The sequence below is a fragment of the Drosophila montana genome, unplaced genomic scaffold (genome assembly GCF_035044405.1).
Source record: "Drosophila montana isolate Dmon_TW-CO22-7 unplaced genomic scaffold, ASM3504440v1 contig_3468_1, whole genome shotgun sequence".
In the NCBI taxonomy this organism is placed as follows: Eukaryota; Metazoa; Arthropoda; class Insecta; order Diptera; family Drosophilidae; genus Drosophila; species Drosophila montana.
The window spans coordinates 771,408-796,870 of NW_026998349.1; the positions used below are offsets into that span (position 1 = coordinate 771,408).

At 41.4% G+C, this 25,463-nt stretch overlaps 1 long non-coding RNA gene across 1 annotated transcript in view; it reads right to left on the reverse strand.

Moving 5' to 3' along the window:
- Positions 1-9,910: 9,910 nt before the first annotated feature.
- The window catches only part of LOC135434923 (uncharacterized), a 100,751-nt gene continuing 85,198 nt past the window's right edge, over positions 9,911-25,463 (reverse strand). Inside the window, exon 3 of the long non-coding RNA XR_010437312.1 lies at positions 9,911-10,094. This is a non-coding gene — a long non-coding RNA (uncharacterized LOC135434923). The remainder of the gene's footprint in view (positions 10,095-25,463) is intronic.

Here is a 25,463-nt window from a genome sequence, read left to right on the forward strand (position 1 = left end):
CGTGCGTCTAATTAATTAACCACACGGCGCGGGGTAGTGCGGAGGGGGGGAGGCTGAGTTGGGAGGTGTGTGGGGGGGGGGGGGCAGAGGCAGCTGCTCGAAGCGGACGTAAATTAATTTTACATTTAGATGCTGGCAAATGAGTCGGAAATCGCCAGCACAAAAGCTGGCCCCCAGCCAACTCAAATTCAGTTTACATTTTATTCCCGTGTATATAAAATAATGTATCTGTATCTGTATCTAGACATATTTACGTGGCGCTATGATATACAGATATATTTTTTATTTGGCGCTTTTATTTCGTTTTCGTTTATCGATTTGCCGCGCTGCTCTGATGACTTTATCAGCGGAGGCGCTTGTGCTCTTTGCCGCCTGGTCACTTGTTACGCACACACACACGCACACGCACACACACACACACACACTAACAATCCCACAATGCATGAACATCCTGGCGCTGTCCTGGCCCCGGTCCTTTTCCTGTCCTGCTGCTTGGCAAGCGCCTGCAGCGCATGTTTTTCGGCTGCGCATTTAATGTGCGCCCTGTTTTCGTTGTCGCGGCCGTGTAGGGCGGGGTCAAATGTAGGAGGGGGGGGGGGAGGTTTGCCGCATTTGCACGCTTCATTTGACATAAAGAGCAAAAATAACCGCTGGCGCTTTTGTGGCGGCTGCCCAGCTATGGGCGGCCGTTGCGCAGATTAAGTATACGCCCCTGTGTATCTGTGTGTTTTGTATATAGATATTATGGCGTCAACGCGATTCGCCTCGTGCGCCCCAAACAAAATGTGGTCAGAGAACGCATAATGTGCATAATATGCAATCAAAGCTGAAATTATTACAAAATACAACATCATTTTGGTGCGTAACTCGATTATGTGTAGCTTAATCGGAGAAATTGAGAACATCAACTAAATGCAAAGCGAAACTAATTTGAATTTTGCACTGTTACAACTTCTTTAAACGTTGCTCTGGCTTAATATTAGGCAAAAGTAATATTTATTTATCTTATATATAAAAAGGAGTTTTTGCTGCGAAATTGAAATATTTTTCTTTGGTTGGAATGTGAGAGCTGCGGCGGGTTTTTGATCTGCGTTTGGGGAAAAATTGCGGTCGAACTTGGTATAAAAACTTAAACAACAACACAGACATATAAGAACTTGATGATATGAGCCTGCATGGCTTAAGTGTCTGAGCATCGCACCAACAAAAAGGAAGTCGCTGGTTCAAATTGAGCAATTCCTCTGAAGTTTTGTGTACACCTTTAGTAAACCATTTTATAGCAGATTATATTTCTATTATTATTAAACTGATTCGACTAAACCGTAGCTGCTTTGACTTCCCAAATTGATCAACTTACCTAATTACCCTGGATACCCTAATCCATGCTAACTACTGCAATTCCCGTACCATAATTGACAGCTGAACTATTTCAAAACCAAGCGAATAAATCTGCAATTAATTTGTGAGGTAAATAACTATAGATTTAATTAAATTTGACTGCTAGTTTAAGCCCAATTAACGCCAGTTGCATAACAAACAATTAAACTATTTCAACTAGACTCTTTTTTTTTGGCTGTCAGCAGGTAATCCCAAATTGCTGCCAACCGCAAAAGGTTAGTAGAAATTAAAAGTTTTATCGATGGAACGCAGCAACAAGCAATTAACATGCCAGAAAATGAAATGAAACCAAAAAAAATGAAGGAGGGAGAAATAAAATGTGGGAGGGAAAACAAATAATTTTCATATTGATTTTCAATTAGCATGAACAGCAATTATTGCACGGCTGTTGCAATTACATTTCACCAAATGCATCAACAGATCAGATAGCTATATAATCTATAAGTAATACAATATATATCTGTTATATTATGGACTGTAGCCGTGCGGGCTACTGACAGGCGCACGTGGCGTATGCGCGATGACAGACGCTTTTAATAAGCTTCGATATAAACTATATTTGTGCACTGTATATGTATAGATATATATGCTATATCTGTGTATGTGCAGGTTCATATCGCATACGTGTTGTATTTATTAAATTTAGCCATCAGCAGCTGCCATTGTTGTTGTTTACTGCATCAACGTGTCTCATTTCAAATTTGTTGCACGTGCCCGGCAAGCAATTGCTTTCCGCAAATTAAATTGAGTTTTCATCGTTGCCAGCCTTTGTCCTTTTTTCTCAAATTTATTTTCTAATTGTTATTTTGACAAGCGCCAACTGTAATGACTTTTACATTAATTTACAATCTATGAAGCTAATTGAAATCCTTTTATATTTACAGGTAAGTTGACATTGTTGACCAAAGCTGGCCTTATCTATGTGTGTATTTGAGCAAGAGTAAGTAATTATTGTCGGAAATGTTGCCCAAAGAAAGCTTTAACAATTTTAAAGCAAATGGGAGTTCAAGGTAGAACTGGCGAATTTGAATATTTCCTAGGGGCAGTGAATGGGCTTAAGAAAAACTCACAAAAATGAGTAAAATTTAACGTTGAATCTGCTAAATGAATTTCAATTTTGAAGATATGTTATATTTTGAGTCGTGATTGTTTTTAATATAGATTGGTATTCAATATTTTAGATTTCAAAATGGAATAAATCTTCATAAAAATCTTTATGTAAGCCCTTACCAAGTTTTTGACAAATTTATTTTTTTTTTGTTCAGATACAAACGAGTTCAAGAATATAGATAACTCTTAAATCGATCCTGCTAGCCAGAGATATTCCAATTTCAATATATATTATTAAAACTTGAGTTGATTAAATCTTAGGCAATTGAAGTCTGAGCTTGGGAAGATATGTTTATGCCATTATATCAATCCGTACGAGTTCAAAAAGATATTATATATCATGGTATAATATGATTTTCTTTACCCAAGATATTCAAATACAAAATATAACATATTTAAATACACATTTGGGCTAAAAGTTTGAATAAAACAAGTATTTGATAGCTAGTAAATTATTTTAAAAGTTCATTTTAAAGACACTTAAAAATATGCTCCGTAAAACTATAAAAAGTTCATATATTTATAACTATTTTTATAGCGTGTATCTTTTTATTGGCAATCAAATGAGAGCAATGAAAAGGTATCAAAAGATTTGTTGAAGTAAAATATATATTTTTAGTGCTGTGCTTAGTTAGTGTGGACTCTGTTTTGTTGTGTCCAAGTCATGTGAAAAATGTATGTGCTGCCCAAAAATTGAAGGAGAAATAGAGACAAGCTGGGCGAGAGGGATAGAGTGAAAGAGAGGGGCGAGAGAGAGAGAGAGAGAGAGAGAGGAGTTGAGCAAGAGGTGGCATGCACAAAAGAAAATCCAAAGATTAAATTAAATTGTACACGTCCCAGTTTTTAAACTAAACAGGCGGCAAGCGAAGAGCTCAAGCCAGCAGCTGCTTAGAGTCGTACATCATAAGGACAGGCAGGCTGACATACACACACACACACCCACACATACACACACAGGCACACGTAAGCCAGCTACTGGTGCATGTCCTGTCGGATATTCGGCGACCAGAGAACTTACTTGCAAAACGCTTTGGCGCAATAAATCACAACATTTTCAGATGCTTACACAAATGCCTTTTTGATCCTTAATTTTCTGATCAAATACGTGACATTAAACACGGCCAGCATGTGTGTGTGCGTGTGTGTGTTTGTGTGTTTGCGGGTAAAAAAGGGCGTGGCTTGGGGCTGGGTTGACTGGCAACTAACAAATCGTAAAGATGTTTGAAAATTGAATGAAAAGTACTGCGAATGCCAGTATTGACATTGTTTGAAACCACACACACACAAAAATAACCAAACGTGACGAGGGAACGACTAGCAAATACCCTCTAATTTCAAACAAATGTGTGTGATAGTATTGAAAAGTATGAACAAGAGCTGCAAGTGACTTCTTATCTTAAGTTAAAGTAGAAAATTAAAGTGCATAAGTAGCATACTCGTCAGCAGTAGATGCTTGGATATAAGGGGTTACGGACAGTGTAAGGCCTAAGGAAAATGCCTGCTTTCTGCAGTAGTCAAGCATACCCGCTCAACACATTCGTATTGGGCACAGGGTATAAAAATGAGCTGTGCGCTAAACGAAACAAAACGAGCGAAATTTTTCAATCGCAGCTGCCCACATAAAGCAATGCCAAATGTGCGACTCGAGGATTTGCTATGGCTGCATATATCTATAGACACATATATATATATATATGTGTGTGTGTGTGTGTGTGTGTGTGTTAGCATGGTATTATTGTTTTACAGCGAAAGGCATTGTATAGTCTCCCCTTTTACGACTGTCTGCAACTGATAGTCGCCTTGGCATTGCCTACAATGTTGCCGCTGTTGTTGTTCTTGTTGTATTTTGTGTTTTACGCTTGCTTTCTTTTCAATTTATTGCGCAGCATTAAAAAAACGAGAAACGGGCAAAAAAAAAGAAAAAGCAGAAATGACTGCTCGCAGTGGAGAGATAGAGATGCAAGCGATACAATGGTAGTTCCATACTTACATGTGCTCCGGCAATAACCCATTGTGTTGCCCTTTGACAAAATGTCAATTGCAGTGTTGCAAAGTATCAAAAGCTACACTTGCAACACACACACACACGTGCCCACACACGTACACACACAATAAAATACAGTCCTGAGAGAAAAGCGATTTACCAGATCGAACTTTAAAGCATTCGCGTGGGCGGGGCCGCGCAACTCGCAGCTGTGCCAGTGTTTGATAATGCCAGAATGTTCAGCAATCACTAAACAAGGAAAACAATTGGAAATGCAATTGCCGATTGTTGTTTGTCGTTGGAGGGGAGCAGATGCATCGGAAATGTGCGCTCAAGCTGAGTGCATTTGCCCCAAATGGCGGCAAAAATATTTAATGGATTAGTTAGACAGGGACAGTTAAAAAGTAATTGGAGCTAAGAATCAGAAGCTGACTTTTCAACTTCAGCAGGTAATACTATATCTTAGACTTTAGTTTCGTTTATAAATTATTTAAATATTGTAATGCAGGCACATTGGGCTCACACTTACGAGTTTGCAGCTGTCCTGAGCATATCCTTTAAGAGCCTTAAAGTGTTGCATATTTACAGTCCGATTAAATGTTATCTTGGGCACAGAGTGAACGCAAATGCAACATATTCTACTGCTGGATATTGTTTTTTGTAACTTAAATGTTGTTATGAAAACATAATTCAGGCAGGCAAAGCTTGTCTCCAGTTAGTCGCAATGCAGCTTGATTGCTGCTGGTTATTTTATTTGCAAGGCAGCTGGCAAAAGATGCAGCTAATGCCTTGCTGTTTGCTTTGGGTCAAACGCACACTTACTTTAATTTAAATTTAAATTTAAATTTGGATATATAAAGTATATATACATGAGCTGAGCAAGTCTCTAATTAAATTGAGCAGATGCTTTTGCTGCTTAAGCGCGCATGAATATGAAATTTATATCCTTGAGCAACTGGATATCATAGTTAAGGCTGTGCGTGTGTGTGTGTGTGTCTGCTTTGTTGTAATTTTAATTATGCCCAAAACCTGAACATAAGTAATGCAATATGTGTGCGTGTGCGTGTGTGTCTTGTACAATTATTGAGCTTGTCGAGCAGAAAGTGCGCACCGCACCGCACGGGCTTAAATTGTTTTAATTTTTATTAAAATTTTTGTACATGCAGCTTAATGATGTTTAGGCCGTAGAAAAGCATCCGGCAGCAAAGCGAAAATGATCTGGCCTTAGGCTTAAATTCGGTTATATGGGCATGTGGGCGGGGCACCTGCCACGCATGCTGCCACAAATATTTCATGAAATGCGCTAAACTTTTTACCCAGCCCACTTTTTTCTGCTCGTCGCACAGCTGCCACAGTCAGCGTGCAAAACCAGGCCAGCAACGCCCCCCGCCCCCCTCAGCCAAAACATAGAGACCCCTTCTAGCTGAAAAACCCTTTCGTTCGCTGCGACAGTCAAGCGTCTCGGCTTGGCAAAACATGCAAATATACACACAAAATTATAATTATTATGAAATTTTGAAAATGTTTTGCCCGCAAACTCTCTGCCTGCCAGAACGCTGCTGTCAACGGCAGCGACTGAGGCCTTCAACACGTTTACCACAAAGCCAAATGCCAAACGGCAACATTGAGCGGCAAACCTGCCCCAAGCCCAAACCCAAGCCGAGGCGCCCACATAGCACAACATGCCACACGGCCTCAAACACTTGCCGCATTCTCACTTTGCGTGTCGAGGCTGTGGCAAAGGGTTCTTTCGTTTTTTGGGCATTTGCCTAATTTGCACGTACTTTTGTGACGTCATTGCGCGTAATTGAAAGCTGCTGGAGAAAAGAAGAAAAAAAACTGAAACAGAAACAGAAACAGAAGAAGTAGAAGATGAAAAATCCCATTTAAACACAATTCGAATTGTGCGGCCAATTTGAACTTAATTAGCCAGGTCGACAGTCGCGGCGATTAATAAACTTGTTCTTAATTACGTGACCAACATCAATATTTGGCCAAGTCAATAAGAAATGAAGCGAAATCATTGACCGACTGACGGACAGACTGACGGACAGACTGACGGACGGACGGACTGAGCCAAAGCGAAAAGTGGAAAAACCAATCAACACAAAATTAAACAAGAATCGCGACTCATTTGGCTGCAAAATTAAAAAATACCTCGACAGCCAATTTCTCCAGCTTCTTCTTTTTTGCTGCTTGCTCTTCTCGAGAATGAATTGCGTTTAGCATTTGTCCAGAACCGAACCCCCCTCCCCCCACCCCCCTCTGCGCGGCTGCCGCCAAGCGTTGCCAATACCATTAGTAATTTACCCCAACCATTTCCAGTCGCCTTCCTCCGGCAGGTCGCTAAGCATTCTTCCTGGCTGCCAGCGCAACAAATTTGTCTATTTTTACTTGCTTTCTTTTTCATATACACTTCATTTGGGGCATTTTGATTTTCTTGTGCCTTCAAAGATGTTCTTTGGATTAATTTTTAAATAGATTCCATCTGTTGGGTATCTTTATAATATATTAACCATATTTAACAAATTATTATGTCAGCTTTTTTAAAGGGTATCTACGCTGCGGCTAGTCGAAATGAACCCATCTTTCTTCTGCTTTTTTAGGTGTCTTTGGCTTTGCTATGGCTTTTACATTTATTTTTGATTTCTTGTTTTTTATTCTTCGGTTATTTGCATGTCATTTATTTTGTTAATGTTCGTTAATAAACAACCACAATAAGGCACAGTGCCAGGGTGGGCGTGGCCGAGTATAGAGGCGTCGCCCATTTAGCGACAAGTCACAAGCAACACAAGTAGCAGCAGCAGCAGCAACAGCAACAACGGCAGCAACATCAATTTCAATTCTCACACTTGCCACGCCGTGGACAGGCGGGGGCAGGCGCGGGGTAGCGGGGGGGGAGGCGCATAGTAAATATTTCGCGCCATACCAGAAATATGGCAACAATTTATAAGTGATTCGTCATTGTTTATTGGCTTCATCGAAGCGCGAATGAGCCATGGCCAGGAATTATGGTTGACAATTTGGCCTAGCCCCCAGTCCCATCATAAATTATATGGCCGCGATGCAATAACAAATCACAATGTTGTATCAGTGCCCGATTGTTGTTGCTGTTGCTGTTGTTGTTGTTTCTCTGTCTTCATTAGCAGATTGGGCAGCGAGATTTTTGGCCATTTGTTGACCACTTTGAAGGGCTCTAGCCACACCTGGCAGGCAATAACTGGCGGGGTTTGAAAATAAATTAGTAGCAAAACGAGCTTAAATATGAATTAAATATGTTGTTTATTGCTTTTTTGGCGATTTAAGTTTACACGATTTTATGTTATTTTAATATTTTGTTTTAATTTTATATATTTTATTTAGTTAGCCAAGGAAATAGCTGAAATCTGAATGCGATAGCTTTGGCCTTATCCTGGCAGCAGCTGACCAGCAAAGGTATCAGTATATTATCCTTTCCTGTCGACTCTCGTGGCAAACTCAACTAGGTAAAGTCAGGAGCGGCTCCAGAAATGCGCCAGATCAAACAGTCACGAGTCATAAAGGATACCAAAGCCTCACCAAGAGATCCCGTGAAATACGAAGTGCAGAGCATTATAAATGAACTGTTTGCTGTTTTACTGTTTTAAGTTCCATTGAATAAATGTAATTATATTATTTTTTGTTCGAAATTAAAAACGAGAGAGAATAAAATCGCTGCAAAATGCAGAAATATATCAAATTTATCGCCCCTCTATGGTTCCTAGTTGACTTATATATTCCTGATTTTACCATATCATGAATATAGTCCTGGTAAACCTAAAGTTCAGAAAGCAGTGCTCCAAAAAATATGTATGCTTTTTTTTTGCAGCCCCTTCTTCTTTAATGGTTGCTAGTTGACCCATATATTCTTGGTTTTACCATACCATGGATATAGTCCTGGTGAACCTAAAGTTCAGAAAGAAATGGTCCAGAAACATGTATGCTTTTTCTTTCAGCCTGACCCTAGCTCCCCGCTTAAACGACCTATAAAAGCGACAATGAAAGTATGCAATAGAAATTAGGGAACATTGAGTTAACAGCCAACCTAACTAACAGTCCGTTTAGTTAACAGTGGCTGTCAAGTTGCTAACAGCGACAATGAAAGTATGCAATAGAAATTTGTCCTGTTAGTCAACAGGGGCTTAACATTTTTGCACCTTCCGCGTATTCTGTTCGCCTGGTATTTCAGCTGAACTTTTGTTGAAATGTCGTGACCAATTATCGAAAAACAAAACTAGGTAAATACAAGGCCGATTTTGATGTCCTTTGGTCAGTTGGTAGCCCTGGTCAAAACAAATTATTTGGCACAGGACTCGCCCGGATCCGCAAGGATACGGCTGAGCAATAGACTATTTTATGTGCTTGGCTCGTTGAAGGATTTTCGTCCTTTTCATTGCATATTCTGAATTTGCAGGACAAGGACTGTCTGTTGGCTAAAGGACATCAGGATTGTCCTTGAAATCAGCCAAGGAAAATTGTTTGTTTTACTTCTAACTGCACAACCACACGAATCTTTTTGGGAAACTTTAAATGGCCATATCTCGGCCAAATAAAGCCCGATATCGGGCAGATTGGCCGCGATAAACTCGTGGAGGCCCAAAGAACAGAATGGCATCAACGTTTTTTGATTTCAGAAAAATGTCATTTTTCGAAAAAAACGTGATGGTTACACTGTATTTTTGATGATTTTGGGTGATCTCTTGGAATGCGGATTTTTGGGTGGCAATCGATAGTCGGCAACCGTACGAGTAGAAAGAGGTGTACCACTTCGAAATCGGACTGTATTTAGCCGAGATATTTCCAAAAAACACTAAATAAAATGTTGGAGTGATGCGTATATTGTGAATGGTAATTTTTATGCGCCTACCAAAAGTATGCAATGCTTTGTTTGCTTTACTTCCAAGTGCACAACCACACGAATCTTTTTGGGAAACTTTAAATGGCCATATCTCGGCCAAATAAAGCCCGATATCGGGCAGATTGGCCGCGATAAACTCGTGGAGGCCCAAAGAATAGAATGGCATCAACGTTTTTTGATTTCAGAAAAATGTCATTTTTCGAAAAAAACGTGATGGTTACACTGTATTTTTGATGATTTTGGGTGATCTCTTGGAATGCGGATTTTTGGGTGGCAATCGATAGTCGGCAACCGTACGAGTAGAAAGAGGTGTACCACTTCGAAATCGGACTGTATTTAGCCGAGATATTTCAATATGAAATGTGGTCTATTGTGAATGCGTTGTTTTCATGCGCGGCCCAAAAGTATGCAGTAAGGTGCAAGCATATTATTTGAACAGGACAAAAGTATGCAATTGTTTTGTTTCCCAAATGATAAAAAAAATTCAGGAATTTTTTTTGTTTTTTTATTTTTTCAAAGCGATATTTTTTTTTACAGCTTGTTTTAGACACTAAACAGATTATTTTTACAAATCTACAGATACTTTGTAAGCCTATTTTGAATTTAAATGCTGATTTCATTATTCTAAAACTACTTTATCTAAACTGTTTTTCATCGCTTCCGCTACGGCCACAGGATGACCGAGATGTTCTTTGTGATCCAGTCGTACCAGGGTTCTCTGAAAATCTGCAAGATATAAAATTAGCTTTTAATATTAAGTGCGGCGCAAGAGTATGCAATAGTTAAATGAATAATCATTTGTCAAATGTTTTAAATTACAGCTGTAAGATTGGTTGGTTTTTTGGTTTTGGGAGCCGCGTAGAAGAAGGCAGCGTTATACATTATTGACAGTGAGAAGAAGAAGAGAATGAAATGCAATTTGGAATTTAAATGGGAACCGATTCTTTAAAGGCGTGCTGTCGACTTGGAGATGCCCTGTAGGCAGATGTAAAACTCTACAATATTTACCTTTGCTGCGCTGTGCAAAAGTTTGTTTCTTGAATAACTTTTGTGCTTACTTTTCGATCATTTCCGTTTCCTTTTACCTTTTACCTGTTACATGCGCATGCACAACCTGTCCGCCCAATTGCAGCCTAAGAACAGGCGGCACGTACTCTCTGGCAGCTGGACAAAGTTTTCGCTTTTCAAGCTGACATTTCAGCTGGCAAGGCCTGCATAGATTGATTCAATTCGAAAGCATTTTCGCAAACGCTTTGCCAGCTCGCTAAGGCGCAGCAACTGCGGGCAGGTGGCGCGCTCGTGTGTGTCTGACTGTGTGTGTGTGTTGGTGACAATCGAGCGACATAAGTAAGCCCCGCAGCCGGAGTCCTTTGCTCAGTTGTTCGTCCTTTGTCTGCTTAAAGGCATTTTGGCAGGGCCCAAAAACTTCTTTGCGCACAAAATGCAAATACGAAACTTAAATGAAATGCAGTTGCACATGCCACAAAATGTAAACTTTTTGATTATCAAGTTTTTCGGCGTGTGTATGTGTGTGTGTTTTAATGTGTCTATGTGTGTGTGCCAAATAAATTTCATGCACAATATTAAGTGCAAATTGTTTTGTCGCAATTGTTGTTGATATTCGTACAGCTCTCTATTACGCTCGCTTCCTCTTGCTCTTTCTGTCTCCCCCTCTGCCTCTATGTGTGTGCGCGTGTGCGTGTGTTCTGGCGTCTTTTATATATTTTATGCACGCCACGGCGACGACAACAGCTTAGTACTCGAGCCTGGCAGGCGCGGCAGCTGGGGCAGGCGTGCGGCAAGTGGCAAGCGGCAACACGAGCGTGCGACAACAACAACGACAACAACAATCAGCTGGGACGACAATTTTGGCAACCAAAGCGCTTTTCTATTAAAATTTTCATTAAATTGAAAGCAATTAGTATGAGACGCCGTGCTATGTGGGCGAGAACAAGCTGACAGGGCTTCCAGTTCCAGGCAACAGTTTTCACTTTGCCACGCTAGACCAGACCCTAGAAACCCCCTCCACGCCCTACACGCTCGAATGTCAAAGTTGTTGTTGCTTGCCGTTTGTATTTTGATTATTGTCAAAACCCGAGGCAGCAGCTGCAATTTGCGGACACATAAAGGAGCAGAAACAGGAGTGGGTGGTGCGGGGGGGCTGCTCGGGTGGCAGAGGCGAGTCGTGCGTTGCGTAGCTGCTGCCATTCAATTCCTATGAGGCGCAAATTGCGTTGGCGATAATACAAAAGTCCTGGCAGCCCATCAAGATCTTGGTCAGAGCTGGAGCCGGCGCCGGACCCGGAGGCGGAGGCGGAGCAACCAAAAATTAATTTGCTGCCTGCCTGCAGCAGAAATAAATTCGTTTCACCTTGATTTTTGGTCATTTTAAGTGGTGCCGCGTCTGGTTGCCGTTGGCCACACAGCTGCGCTTTATTTTCATATATAAAAAAGTATATATATATATATGTTTGGTCCATTTTCATTGTTGATGGCATTTGAGCACTTCGGCTGCTTAGATCACTCAACTAGAAATTGATAGCGCTCCATGAGAGTCGGACCATTACTTTTGATGGCCGCGATTTTGGTGGCCATTTTGCTTGTCGCTCACATTTTTTTTTTTTTTTGACAGCTGCGCTGCTTATTAAGCAATTTCCGCTGTGCCGTGGTTTTTTTTTTTTTTTATTATTTGGTTGCGTCGTATATACTTTTTTTTTACTGTTACAGGTTGCTGTCATTGCAGAAATAAAAGAAGAAGAAGACCAGCCGCACATCAAGTGTTATTTATTGATATTCCGCAACGAGATTTTATGCTCTGTGAGCATTAAATGTGAAAATGTCCTTTGATTTAATAGCAATTGTTGGGCATTTGAGTGCGTCCATTATATTGAATCCGATTTTAATTCTTAATGCAAGCGCACACATACAAACACACGCGCACACACACACACACACACATACACGCACTTAAATAACAGTTTGTGGTGTGCGCTGGAACAGCTCGTCCTTTGAAAGTCCTTTGGCACGGAAATATTCTCAACTTTCATTGCGAAATGTGCAATGCGTGGAATAAAAGCTTGCCGAGACCATAATATATACATTTATATTTTTAGTGATATATATATATAACTATATATATACAGTACGACCTCGCTCAACGTAACCCTCGTTACACGCAACTCCTCGATAATTGCAACACCCGATTTCTTAACATTGTAGAAACAGCTACAGACCACAATTTCTCAATTTTTCCAAAAATAAATCAAGTAAAATGAAATCCTTGCTTTGAACACAGAACTATTCGATTTACTTTAATTTTAATGGTTAGCAAGGCATCTCTTTTTGGAAATAGATCTCAATGGCCAACAGAAAGTTTTCCCTCGATTTTAGCAACCACCTCAGGTCGTACTGTATATACATATATATATATATCCCTGATCAGTACGAGTCGTCTGTATATTAGTTAGTCTTTTAGTATTCCAACTAGCTTCAGATGTTTGTAAGATTTTGGCAAAACTCTTTTTATATCAGACTAACGAGCCCTTGAATATATAATATAGGATATATTTTGATTTTATGGTTATTTAAATTCATGGTTAATAGTTAAAACCACATCGCAAAACCACTTTGCCCTAAGGCTGTCATAGAAATGTTTCTTTTTATATTCCATGCATTTGCCGATTTAGTTCAATCGGATTCAAGTTAAATTCAGCTAACTGTGCGGCCCACTCAGTCGCTTCTCAATTACTTTTGCACACGTATTTAATTTTCGTCTTGCCTGATGCGTCTCTCTGCCACCTTTTTGCTTATTTGCTTGCTTGACTTTGACAGCTAAAATATTGAAAATGTGCCAAGGCGAGCGTCTCAGATATTTCGCAAAAATATTTTCAGCTAAAATTGAATTCCAGGCGGCAGCAGCAGCTGCTTTGTTCTGCTTCTTCTTTATATAAAGTCTAAAAATTTTTCAATAAAATAAAAAATAGCCGCAGGCGCACATAAAGCACAAGAAGAAACAAGTAAAAGTGCTTCAGATGGGCGTTGCCAGACTAGGAGATACCCTGAGCTATGGCTTAAAACATTTCTGCTTTCCTTATACATAGATTAACTGAGCTTCTTGGTTCTTCTCTTAGCTCGACTCTCTAGATTGACTCAGCTCGACGTCCTGATCAAGAATATATATGTTTAATAGGAGTTGGAGATGCTTTCTTCTGTCTGTTACGTGCATTTCCACATAAGCATTATACCCGTTTGACCCAACGGCCTTAGGGTATAAAAAACTCTTTGCGGTTTCGCATGAAGCGAGCATTTTCTTTGAGTTTGCGCTACGTGTTTGTTTTGATTTGAAAATTTTGCTGAACTGGCTGGGAAATAATTTGTGTGGCATTGATTATGCGAGTGGCAGAGCCCAAGGCTGTGCTACCTATACATATACACCCCTATATATATATATATATAATGTATATGTACATTTATCGAACATGGCCGTCAGCATGGGGCAGGTGGCACGTGTGTGGCTGCGGCTGCCGCTGCGGCTGAGCAGAGAGTTTTAAAGTCAGCTTTAAGCTTTATTTCCGTCCAATACACAGCGGCCACAGCACAGCGGCCACAGGATAGCTGAGAGTATGCCACATGGTTGCTGCAGCAGCAAGCAGCAAGACGGCAGAGCCGTGCCCCGCATGCCACACGCATTCCTTTGATCAATTTCGGTGCGGCCCCGAGCCGGGGCAATGTGTCTGCGTAGGCACAGCCTGGTGCCGACTTATTTTCTTTACATATAAATTTATATATATATATATATTTCTGGAATTTTGGCACGCACACGCACCTTGCCGCCGCTAGATGGCGTGCGCGTGCTGCCGCTTGTCGCATGTCAACGTTTTTTTTTCGTTCGTTTCTGGTTTTGGTTGTGTGTTATTTTTATGATGCTTAATTTCTGTCACCAGCCCCTCCCCCCCCTGCCCTGTGCCATTTGCATATTTGATAAACTTCTCGTTTTTCTTTTATTTCTGTCTTTCCGTTTCCATTTTCTTTGTGCGGCATAAATAAATAAATTGGGCGTTTAGCAAGCGCAGAAATTCAAAGTTTTGTTTCGTCAAATGTTAACAACAAATATTTGTCTGGGGGCCGCTCACATGATTGTTGTCATTATATTTATTGTTTTGATGTGGCAGCAAGGACATGCCCACACATGCCCCATTTAAGCGCCAACTCCTGCTGCTACTCATTTGTTTGCGGCAGGCAATTATTTTGCTGCTTCTAGTTGCCTAGCTTATATTTGGGAAAAGCCAAAAAAATAAATAACTGAGGCACACACACGCACACACACACACACGGGTAGGGACACACAGCAGGTGTCGCTGACAAGGCAACTGCGCCGGCATGGGCCAAACTTTTGTAGCCTACGGCTAAGGCCTTCGGCTTGGCTAATGGCCTGCCTTGCAGCGCACTTAATTTATCAACATCTTTTGCGGTTGACACTGACATGCAACAACAACAACAAGAGGAGCAACAACAACAACAGCAGCTGGTACCGCAGCTTTAATTGAATTTGCGTTTTGCCATTTGCCAGTTGAAGCGGGTTAAACAGTGGGAAGCACACTTTCCGCAAATGATGCGATTAATGCCATGCAAATGGCAATAAGATACATCCGGCTGCCAGTGGCAAGCAGCGCCAGGAGACAAACTCCATGGGGAGGGGGAGGGGGAGGGGAGGTATCCTCATCTCTATTACGTGGCCCGGACGCATACATCAAGTGCAAAATAGACAGCAACTGCGCTGCGTAGTGAGCCTCGGTTCGGAGGCTTGAGTTTGACATTGGCATCAATTATGCTGTTCGCTGTTCGCGTCCCGCTGGCTCGCTTCTCGCTTCTCCCTTCACGCTTCACGCTGCTCGTTGCTCGCTGATGGCCCTGGCAACGTCGAGCATTTTGTTGCCACTCAAAATGATGGCGAACGACACTCAGGGCCAACGTGAAGACGTGCTGCAATAAATTAAAGCGCTGCGGCCGTTAAACTGCAAACAAAGTTGGCATCAAGCTTCAGAGGCACAGAGTCGCGCAGCGCATAAAATATGATAAATAAAATACTTAAAATACAAGCGACCATTTCGAGCATTTACTTATTGAAATTTATTCATGACTTTCTACACTTACATTTGGTCAAGCAGAGCAGTTAATATTATATGGCATTTGCCTTGAGTGCGCCATCTTGTACTTTGTTTCATTGCAAAATCCATGAGCATTAAAGCAAAGGTTGCCGCAAGAAGCACAACCAAGCGAGAAGCAAGAAGACTTAATATGCAGACGAGCAGCAAAGTGAAGCGAGCAGCTGACCAAAAAGCGAGAAGTTGAACGAACAAATTGAAAAGAAGATGAGTGAAAAGATAAGCTAGAGGATAAGCCCCTGACGATACTGAGTTAAGAGATAAGCAAATGTTATAGAGAACAGCAAAGGAAGAAACCTTTCGAAAAACTATGCGAGAAGTCGATTTTGAAGCTCACAGATGCTGAGGAAGAAGCTGACAGAGAAAAGTAGGAGAGAAACTTAAAGAGATTGAACTAAAGGCTTAGAATAGAAATCTCGTCGAAAAGCTGACTAAAAACTGGGAGAGTGAGAGGGAAGCTGGCTGTCGGCGAGAAGCGTGCCATTTAAGCTGCCATGAGAGAAGTCAGAACTAAGTCAGAAATCAAGCGGAGAGCGATTGCTTGTATTTGACTTTACTTTGCTACGCTTATCAGTCGCTTCTCGCTTCGCAATCCTTCAGACATACAAAGATTACAAGCACTTGCCGCCTAATGCTTTTCTAATTGCTGTTAGCTTTGCTTTCACTCAGACACAGAGAGAGGGAGAGGGAGGGAGAGGGAGAGAGAGAGGGAGAGAGATGTTGAGATTAACACAGTCTGCTGCTTCTCTAATTGTGTTCTCGCTTCGCTTTAACTGCGATTCGCTTCTGGTGGCCATATAAGTGAGAAGCGTACACACACACACACACACACACACACACGCACATATTTAAGTTATTTTGTTGCTGAGCTAAGTGCAAATTAATGAAGCAATCTCTGGCATAAACAATTTGCCATAAATTTGTGCGTTCTGCTGCTGCTGCTGGTTCGCTGGCGAGCCATAAAATTGCATTAGCGCCCGTTTGGGCCATCATAACAATAATGCAGAAGATTGCGAATACCGAACAAAATGCAGCGCAAATTGCAGCGCAACACTACACTACACTACACTACACTGCACAACATAGCACACCGCACACAACACTGTACAACGACAGAAACGGGGCCAAAGCGAAAGTTCAAAATGTCGACAAACGAACAAACAAAATTTCATTTGCAGCGCATCGTAAATTGAATGCACATATGAGCGCAAGAGTGTGTGTGTGCGAGTGTGTGCGTGTGTGTGTAAGTGCTCGGTGTGTGTGCGTTTGAGTGTAACACAAATGTTGGCATTTGTGTTTGTTTGTTTGTTTGTATGTGTGTCAATGCCGTTGACGTCGAGTGAGCGTGAAACAAATGCAAGCTATAAAATCTCAACAGCTACAAAGCGCACTGCCACAGGGCCAAAAGGAATGAAGTGAGTACGGCAGGGCGACGGCTCAGAGGGGCCTCGCAAGGAGTGGGGAGTGGGGGGGGGGGTGACAACTTGGCATTGGCAACGACTGCTGCGAGTGCTGCTTATTATACCCTGCAGCCATAAGAGCTGCATAACAAAGCAAGCCGGGTTTTAGATAGCCCGAAGCAGCTTTCTTGCGAGCCTATACTCAATTCTATATATCTATATATTCTTGATCAGATATGACAACATGTATCCAGATCCTTAATGAACTGGACTAACGGCAGCTCAGCTGCTGTCATAGGATATCTGCTCGTTGCGTCGTTTGCCGCATTCTCTGCTTATTTGTATTTGTAGCATAAGCAGCGAGCGCAATGGCTGCCAAGGCAAATGGCACAAACACTCTCACACACACACACACTCGCACACACAATGGCACACACGCATTTAAGCCGTGCAAACAATTTGATGGCGCAGGACGGAAACAGTTCTAAAAGCAGCGCTTGAAAGATTTTAAATTAGAAATTAGTAGTTGCTTCTAAAGGCAAAGGAAAACTTTGCTAAATCAATTGAATGTAATTAAAATGAGTGCTTAAAACAATAATAATAAAAATAATATTAATTATCACAATAATAACAACAACAATTACAATAATATAAATAATAATAGTAATATATTTGCTATTTAACAATAATAATAATTTAAATGCAAGAAAAATAGTAATAATAATAATATAATAATACTAATAATAATAACAATCACAATAATAATAATAATAATATCAATAATAATAATAATAATAATAATAATAATAATAATATTAATAATAATTAAAAAAATTACAATAATATAAATATCAATATTAATATATTTATTATTTAGCAATATTAAAATTTAAATGCTTTTAGTTGCCATTTTTGTGAAAGAGAATATTTTTAATTCCATCCCATTTCACATAAAGCAGAAGGATATCAAATTCAAGCCTAAAAATTGTGGGAATTACACATTATTCATATTTATAAGCTCCTTAAAAGGCGTGGTCAAAACTCTGACGTGATCTGTTGCAAGCATACGCGATATAAAACATTATAGTCAAGAATGAATTCTCTGATGATGTGTTTAGGGAGAGTCAAACTAACTTCTAACCCAAAACCAATATAGCCTTTTCCAGTTTGTGTACAGGGCATTAATAATAATAAACATAATATTAAAAAGCGTTTAAGAGAGTTTATTAAGTGTTAACCCTTTTGCAATTATATGAAAACTTCGTGGCGTAAACCCAACTTTAATTCTAACTTTTGTTCAGCCTTCAGGCTTAATTTTGTGACATTTCACAAATTTGTTCTCGTAGTTTGTCGTGTTTATAAGTTGGCTTTGTTTTGTTTGTCAGCCCAATCTGTAAACAGTTTGATAATTGCTTAGCAAGTCGGAACGCACAGCGCGCCATTTGATTTTATTTATATTCATTTTCCCACAGTTAATAAATAAGTGTATTTCAAATAACTTTGCGCTGGGCCGTTGCCCATCCAAAAATATATATCCAACATGTTGTTGTCCCAGTTGCTCTGTCGCTTATCTTGACGTCTCCTGTCAGGCAAGAGGCACCACAGCAACAGCAACAGCAACAACAACAACAACTATTGTGGAGCTATGGGGCAGCTCTCGAGTAGCTGTTCTTGGTATTCGTGGAGTAACTTTGCCTGCGGTCGTCCTGGCTACCCCAGGAGCTGAGCGGCAATCGTGTAATCACTTGTCAGCCAGCTAAGCTCTGACCAGCCGCTGTCTGCTAACCCCCGCCCCCGCCCCCCGCCTCCTCTGCGCACTCTTGTGCTCAGCGAGTTTTGCTTATTTGTAAACACTCGTCAGCTATTGCTTTGTGGCATAAACACACTCACACAGACACAGACATATGTGTGTGCGTCCTTTCCGCTCAAGTGCTTCAGCTTTTTGGGGCCAAGCTGACAGTTTTCGGCAAATATTTTGGAATCGCAAGTTGCGCAATTTATTGGAACTGATAAATTTTGTTTGCCACATCTCGAGCTGCTGCTTCTTCTTCAAGCTGCCTGTCGCTCAAGCAAACGAAATTTATATGAAAACTTATTTGCCTGCCGGAACAGGAACAGGAGCAGTTGGAGCAGGGGGAGGGGGGAGGCAGGATCAAAGTCGCAAAATAAATTAACTTGAAATGTTGCAAGCGATAAGCGCGGCCGCTTCTCGTGGGCAACTTACGTGCCGCTTATCGGGGCAACAGCTGCGGCAGCTTAAATGCGTGTCGTAGTTGCCACTGTTATTGCTCCTGTTGTTGTTGTTGTTGTTGTTGTTGCTGTTGTTGTTGCTGGTGTGTCGCATGTCCTTGGCGTGTTCTAATTGTGCAGCCTGGCAAATACTCGCACTGTTGGCCAGCCTGCAATTGAGTTATCGCATGCCTTTGGCCCGTCTGCAATTAGCGACGCGCTCATTAATTGAAGTGACTATCAGAGTAGTTACACACATAAACACACACACACACACACACACGTGTGTGTGCTACCAGCTACTTAATATTTAAATCAATGCGCGCACACGCTCTATATGCACGACAATTGGCTTTAATAAGGCTTAAATGGCTTTGAACAAAGCGTTGTGAAGCTAATTAAAGTGCTCGACTAGGAGATACCCTATAGCCAGCGACGAGCTGCCTTTTTAAATTTTTTAGCTTTCTTCTTCATTCTAGGTCTGTGTGTACAATACGAGAGTCTACATAATTTGGCGGGTCTAACTCTTATAATTCTCTAGATATGTTCAAAAACAAGATATCCATATAGTCTCTGAGATCGATGCATTCAAACACACGGACAGATAGCCAGACAGATGGAGGGACGAAGAGACAGAAGGCTTCTGCCTGTTGCGGACGCACATTATACCCTTTGGTTTTTAAACTTCAATGGGTATATGGCATTTATAGCAAACGTAGTTTTAATTGACTTATTAAGTGGGCTTTGACCATATGCAAACTATTGCCAAGCCATTACGATAAGTCAAAGCTAAAGGCAACATTTTGTCTGCAGTTCTTAATCGGGTTTTTGCTGCGAATTACTCAAATGTTTCGTTGGCTCCAGAAACTAAAGCGCTGTCAACATTTAAGAGTTCCCAGAATTGGCTTTGCCCTAAGAATCAATAAAACGAGCCCAATAATATTTGACGATTAAAAACAAAAAATAAAAGAGCTTTCCGTAATTCAATTTTACATAATATAAAAAGGGTCTCGAATAGTAATGCGTGGCAGATTATTATGCTCTTGGGATCAATTTAATAACTGGCTTAAGGCAAAGTTAACAATTGGCAACACTTAAAAAAATGCAGTGTGACCAATGCGCTGGTAGATGGGCTTAAGAATCCACTTCAAAGTACAATGTAGGCTTAACGTAAGCCCACGTACATATAATAAAGTAACATAGTTAAGGATTGCAATTGTCTTAAGTTTCCACAGTTGCATCCGCCTCTGTTCTTATTAAAGTGTGACCAGAGCAACAAAAGTCCATATGCAACACTGCAGATTACCGTTAGTTTATGATTTCGCCACCAATGTTAATTGACACTATTTGGCAACTGATTCAATAACTGAAAGGCAGCACATGCATGTAGTTCGGTTAATTAGAGTGAATTAATAGCGTTATGACGGTTCAGCGGATCGGACGGAAATTGTAATCCGCTTTTAGTGGATTTGTTGACCGTTAATTAGGGCTCGCACATTCGATTTGGCAGGGGGCGGGGTCAACTGGCTGGGTATGGGACGTCATTACAATTCTGTTTTGCTGTCGGGCTGCGTAATAAGCGCAAATATTTGCACGTAATCATAATCATAATGATCCCTTTTTTTTTTTTGCTAGATGTACGTATATTTGCTGTATGCCGAAAGGCGGCGCAGGAAAAGGTTTAAATATTTATGAAATTATGCCAAAGTTTCAACAAGTCATAAATCTCTGTTGATGTTTGACTTTTTATGCAAAATTTATTTCATTTGCATAAAAATGGCTGACAAAATATTTTGACAGGCGCGGCCGGCAGCAAATGATTGAGGATGCGGCCAGCGGGGCACATTGTGCGGGCGGGGGCGGCAGCCACAATAGCCGGCGCAGGCAAAAAAAAAATAAAGGAGAAAATAAAGGTAAAAATATAAAAGAGATACACGAAATTCAAACAATAAACGTTAACGAAAAAAAAAAACAGCCCACCTGGCGGCTGCCTAGAAATTGTATGCTGGCCAAGCTCTTTGGGGCCGTGTTGTTGCTGTCGCTGTCATAAACATGGCCTGGAATTTGCCCAGAAAACTTTGCCACGTAATCAATCACGCTTCATTTATTGACACGCACAAAGGATGATGGGCCTCTAGCCAAAGGACAATACACACACACACACATACGCACACACACAGAGATACACACTTTTGCTTCTGTCTCGCTTCATTTTTGGTCAAAATGGTTGCCAAAAGTTTTGCATGCGCATAAATCCGACACAGACACGACTGTTAGCACTGACAGCTCATTTGCGGTGCTGCCAGCCCTTCGCCCACTCCTCCCCCAGCTAGCTTACCTGCCCAGCCCTCTTACCTGCTGAGCCGCGCTCGGTGGCAGCCAAAAAGTGTGAAGGATTTATGACAAAAATTTATGAGCGCCTGGCGACGGGCAACACTCATACGCCATGTGAGCCGCCTAGGCGACGCGCGAATGAGCTTGACAAATATTTACGAGCTCAAGGACACACCTTATCAACGGACACACACAGAGACACACACACTCTCCGTTTCTTTAGCCGTGAAATTAATAGAGGTGTGCGCCGCAAACTTTGGCAATTTGGCAATAAATAGAGCATAAAGCTTATGCGCCCGGGCTGGCCCAGCTAATTTGTGGCCAGATCGAGCCAGCGAGCGAGAGAGAGAGTTGCTTAGTGGTTGGTTGCCCGGTTTATGATGTGCGGCTCATTGTTTACAACACTTTGCGGTTATCAATGTCTGCAGCAGATACTTGGAGCTCGTTTCAAGCATCCATTTGATTGGCATTGAAAGCCATGCTGCAAATGCAAGCGCAATAAATTTGCAGCAAGTGCGGATTTCGCCTAGGGGCGCGCTTGTCAGGGTCATGCATTCTTTCATTTTTTTAAATGTGAAATTACAAAGCTGCAATTTAAACTGGAGCAAAGGCAGCTGTCACAATGTCAGGCCAACGGGCTAGCTGTCAGCAGCGGCAAGCAACATTGCAACATTGTTGCGCAAAGGGCGCGCAATTAAATGCATACGCACACTGCTCCACGCATAGTTGCCATAGTAATCAAAATGTGCCCCCTACCTCTACCTCTCGCCCTCCCTATCCCCCTCTCTTGATAATAGAGCAGCAGATGTTTTAGCCAGTGTCTGGTTTGGAATGCTCATGCATTTGCTGTCAATTCCAAAACGAATTGTTGTTTAAACGGATTATGGAATGGCTGTATTCTAGCAGAGCGTTGCCTCGGCCCAGGTGTCACACGCACACACACACACACGCACGCACAGCAACTGTCACGCGTGACAGTTGACAGTTGGTCGGGTAGGGGGGCGGGGGCAGCCTCTGGCCCCTGCTGCTGGCATTCGAGAATTCGATTAATTTTTGATGAATCAATGTCAACTACTGCTGCAAATCTGTGAACTGTCAGCGCGCAGCGAGCTCGCGTCTCGCTTGTTGGCCAAACAAAAGCCACTGTCGCCGCCAGCTGACATTGATGTGATGCGGCCTGTGACTCTGCCTGTGCGTGTGCCTGTAAGTTCCAGTTGAGAGCGAACCCTTTATTTTGGGCATACATTGGGCGCACGTAATTTCACACACGCACACACCCGCACATATCGATGACATTTGTTAATACAAGGACAAAAGGTGTGTCCTGAAATATGACATAACACGACAACAGCAGCAGCAGCAGCGCAGCAGCAGCTCCTCTCTACTCTCTGGCTATACGTGACTGATGGCATCCTTTGGCTTTGCCGGCAGGCTTTGGCTTTGAGAGAAATTGCCATATCGCAGCGCGTTTTCTTTTACGCATCAAATGAAAATGTTGTGTGCGGAACAAAACAGTGAGCAAGTGGCGCAAAAGTATTTTCGATATTTTTCAATCAAATTTTCGTAAATGTCACGTATACGCAACGTTGTACTTATTAATAATGCCACCGACTCGTTGCCCGAAAGGAACAGCCCAAAAGGAACAGGCGTGTGGCACACTATGTGTGAGCGCCAAAAGATGAAGCCGCCAATGTGCGAGCACATGGCAGCTGTTCGGCTTACTACACTCAGAGAAATTGTGGGCGGGGTTCGATGACAGGTGTTGTTTTCTATCCTATTATTATGGCACCAGATCCTAGCCTAAGCCTTTGCTAAATGGCGTTACGTGAGCGCAAAGGATTCTCATGTCATGCCTGGCTGAAATTTCGTCTAGAATTTAGGCTGGTTGAAAGGAAATATCTAGCTGTCACAGGAGATTTATATGGGCTTTTATTGATTTTCCCATTTTGTTTTTTAGCAATGTATATTTTATATGCTTTTCCTTTGAAATAGATTTATATACATATTATATATATATATTTGTTTATTTAAATATTCCTTTAACTGCTTTCAACTGATCTAACTAGGATATATACTATACTATTTTATTGTATATTTAATTAAATATTTATTCAACTTTTAGCTGCTTGCAATAAATCTTAAAAAATCTTAGTCGATTATTCAAATCAGAATCGAGAGACAGATTTCTGTATTTTTCTCAAAGTGCACTAAGTTTCGGCAAACACGCACAGGTCCTTAGCGCACACATGTACTTAAATATGTGTGTGTGTGTGTGCGTGTGTGTGTGTGCGTGAGTGGTAAGGACCTCTCGCATGCTGTGCGCACACTTAACTTCATTCGGTTGTCGTTTGCCAGCGCCTGTTGCCACATTTATGCCCATTAACGGAATTCGGCGTACCGAAATTGTTGGCATCTTTTGGCGTTGCGTCTGACGCTAAATTTTTGATGAACTCAAAATTGCCGATGACATTGAACCGTGTGAATTTCAGAAGAGCCAGCCAAGCAGACGGCTGTCGCCTGTCTGTAGTTTCTTTCGTTCGGGCATAATGAAAATTAGGAGCACATATTTTGGACTTGTTACGCAACGGCCGCCTAAATATTTAACAGCTGCCAGCAATTTCATTAATAAATATTTCGACCAGCGTGAATGCATAATTCATGTTAAGACAGAAATATGTGTATATACATATATATGTGGGGATATATATTTGGCGGATTTAAGTTGGGCTTAGCTCGGCTGCATTATTTAAGCGGGCCACAAATTGTGCGCATTCGCAAATTAGTCTATATTTTATGCGTGTTGTTTTATTATGCATGCGCCCCCCAAGTATGCAACATATTTCAATTGCTGCTTTACGGGCATTAAAATGAGCCCCAAATAAATTGTACTGTGTGTGTGTATGTGCGGATGTGTGTGTGTGTTTGTTTGTGTGTGTGTGTGCGTAGATAAATAAAGCTTTGGCCGAAAAGGTGCCACAAAAAAATGCCAGTCCCTTCAGTTGGAGGCGTGTCAGCACCTTTGTCATTTATTTATAGTTGTGGGCGTGGCATTGGGAGTGTGTGTGTGTGTGTGTGCGGCATTTGTTTGCCATGCTGGCTCGTAAATAACAACTGCGAAGACACATGCCACTTTACGTCAATTATTTTGACAGCTAACAAGCACAAATATGCCGCCAGGTCGAAGTTATATCGCACTCAGTGCGCCCATTAGGGGCATGTGGCATGCCTCATGCGGCACCAGTGATGCGGCAAGACAATCTGCAACTGTTTTGGGGCATCTCAGCAATAGAACGAGCCAATTAATTTTCATTTTCTTTTGATCGATTCTCGGAATCAAAGCGCGAAAAATTAATGTTTGCTCAGGCAACTTCTGCGAAATGTAAATATTTGAATACTAGCGGGTATTACCCGGCGTTGAGTGGGTGAACCGTGTTTTCTATTTAAAATTAGACAACTCTTTTTAACTATTCTAAGCGGGTATATGAAATATATATTTAAGCACACGTTTGAGGCAGGCGAACTTAACATTTCGCCCATTTAACGTTTCAGCTCGAAGGGAAAGGTGGAAAAGATGCTTTCAATAAAAGTGTACAGAAATTCTAAAAAATATGTTCACAATGTATTGAATGGTAAACAAATAAAGGTACAACTCCATTTGGGGTTAGCGTTTATTACCAAACAGACAGTAAGTTAGTCAATCAGTAAGTCTGCCTTGTTGGTAGTCAGATAGACAGTCAGTCAATCAGTAAGTCAGTTGGTCAGTCATTCAGTCAGTCAGTCAGTCAGTCAGTCACTCAGTCAGTCAGTCACCCACCTAGTCAGTTAGTCAATCAATCAGTCAGTCAGTCAGTCAGTAAGTAAGTAAGTAAGTTAGTCAGTCAGTCAGTCAGTCAGTCAGTCAGTCAGTCAGTCAGTCATTTAATCAGTCAGTAATTAAATCAGACAGTAAGTCAATCAGTCAGTCAGTT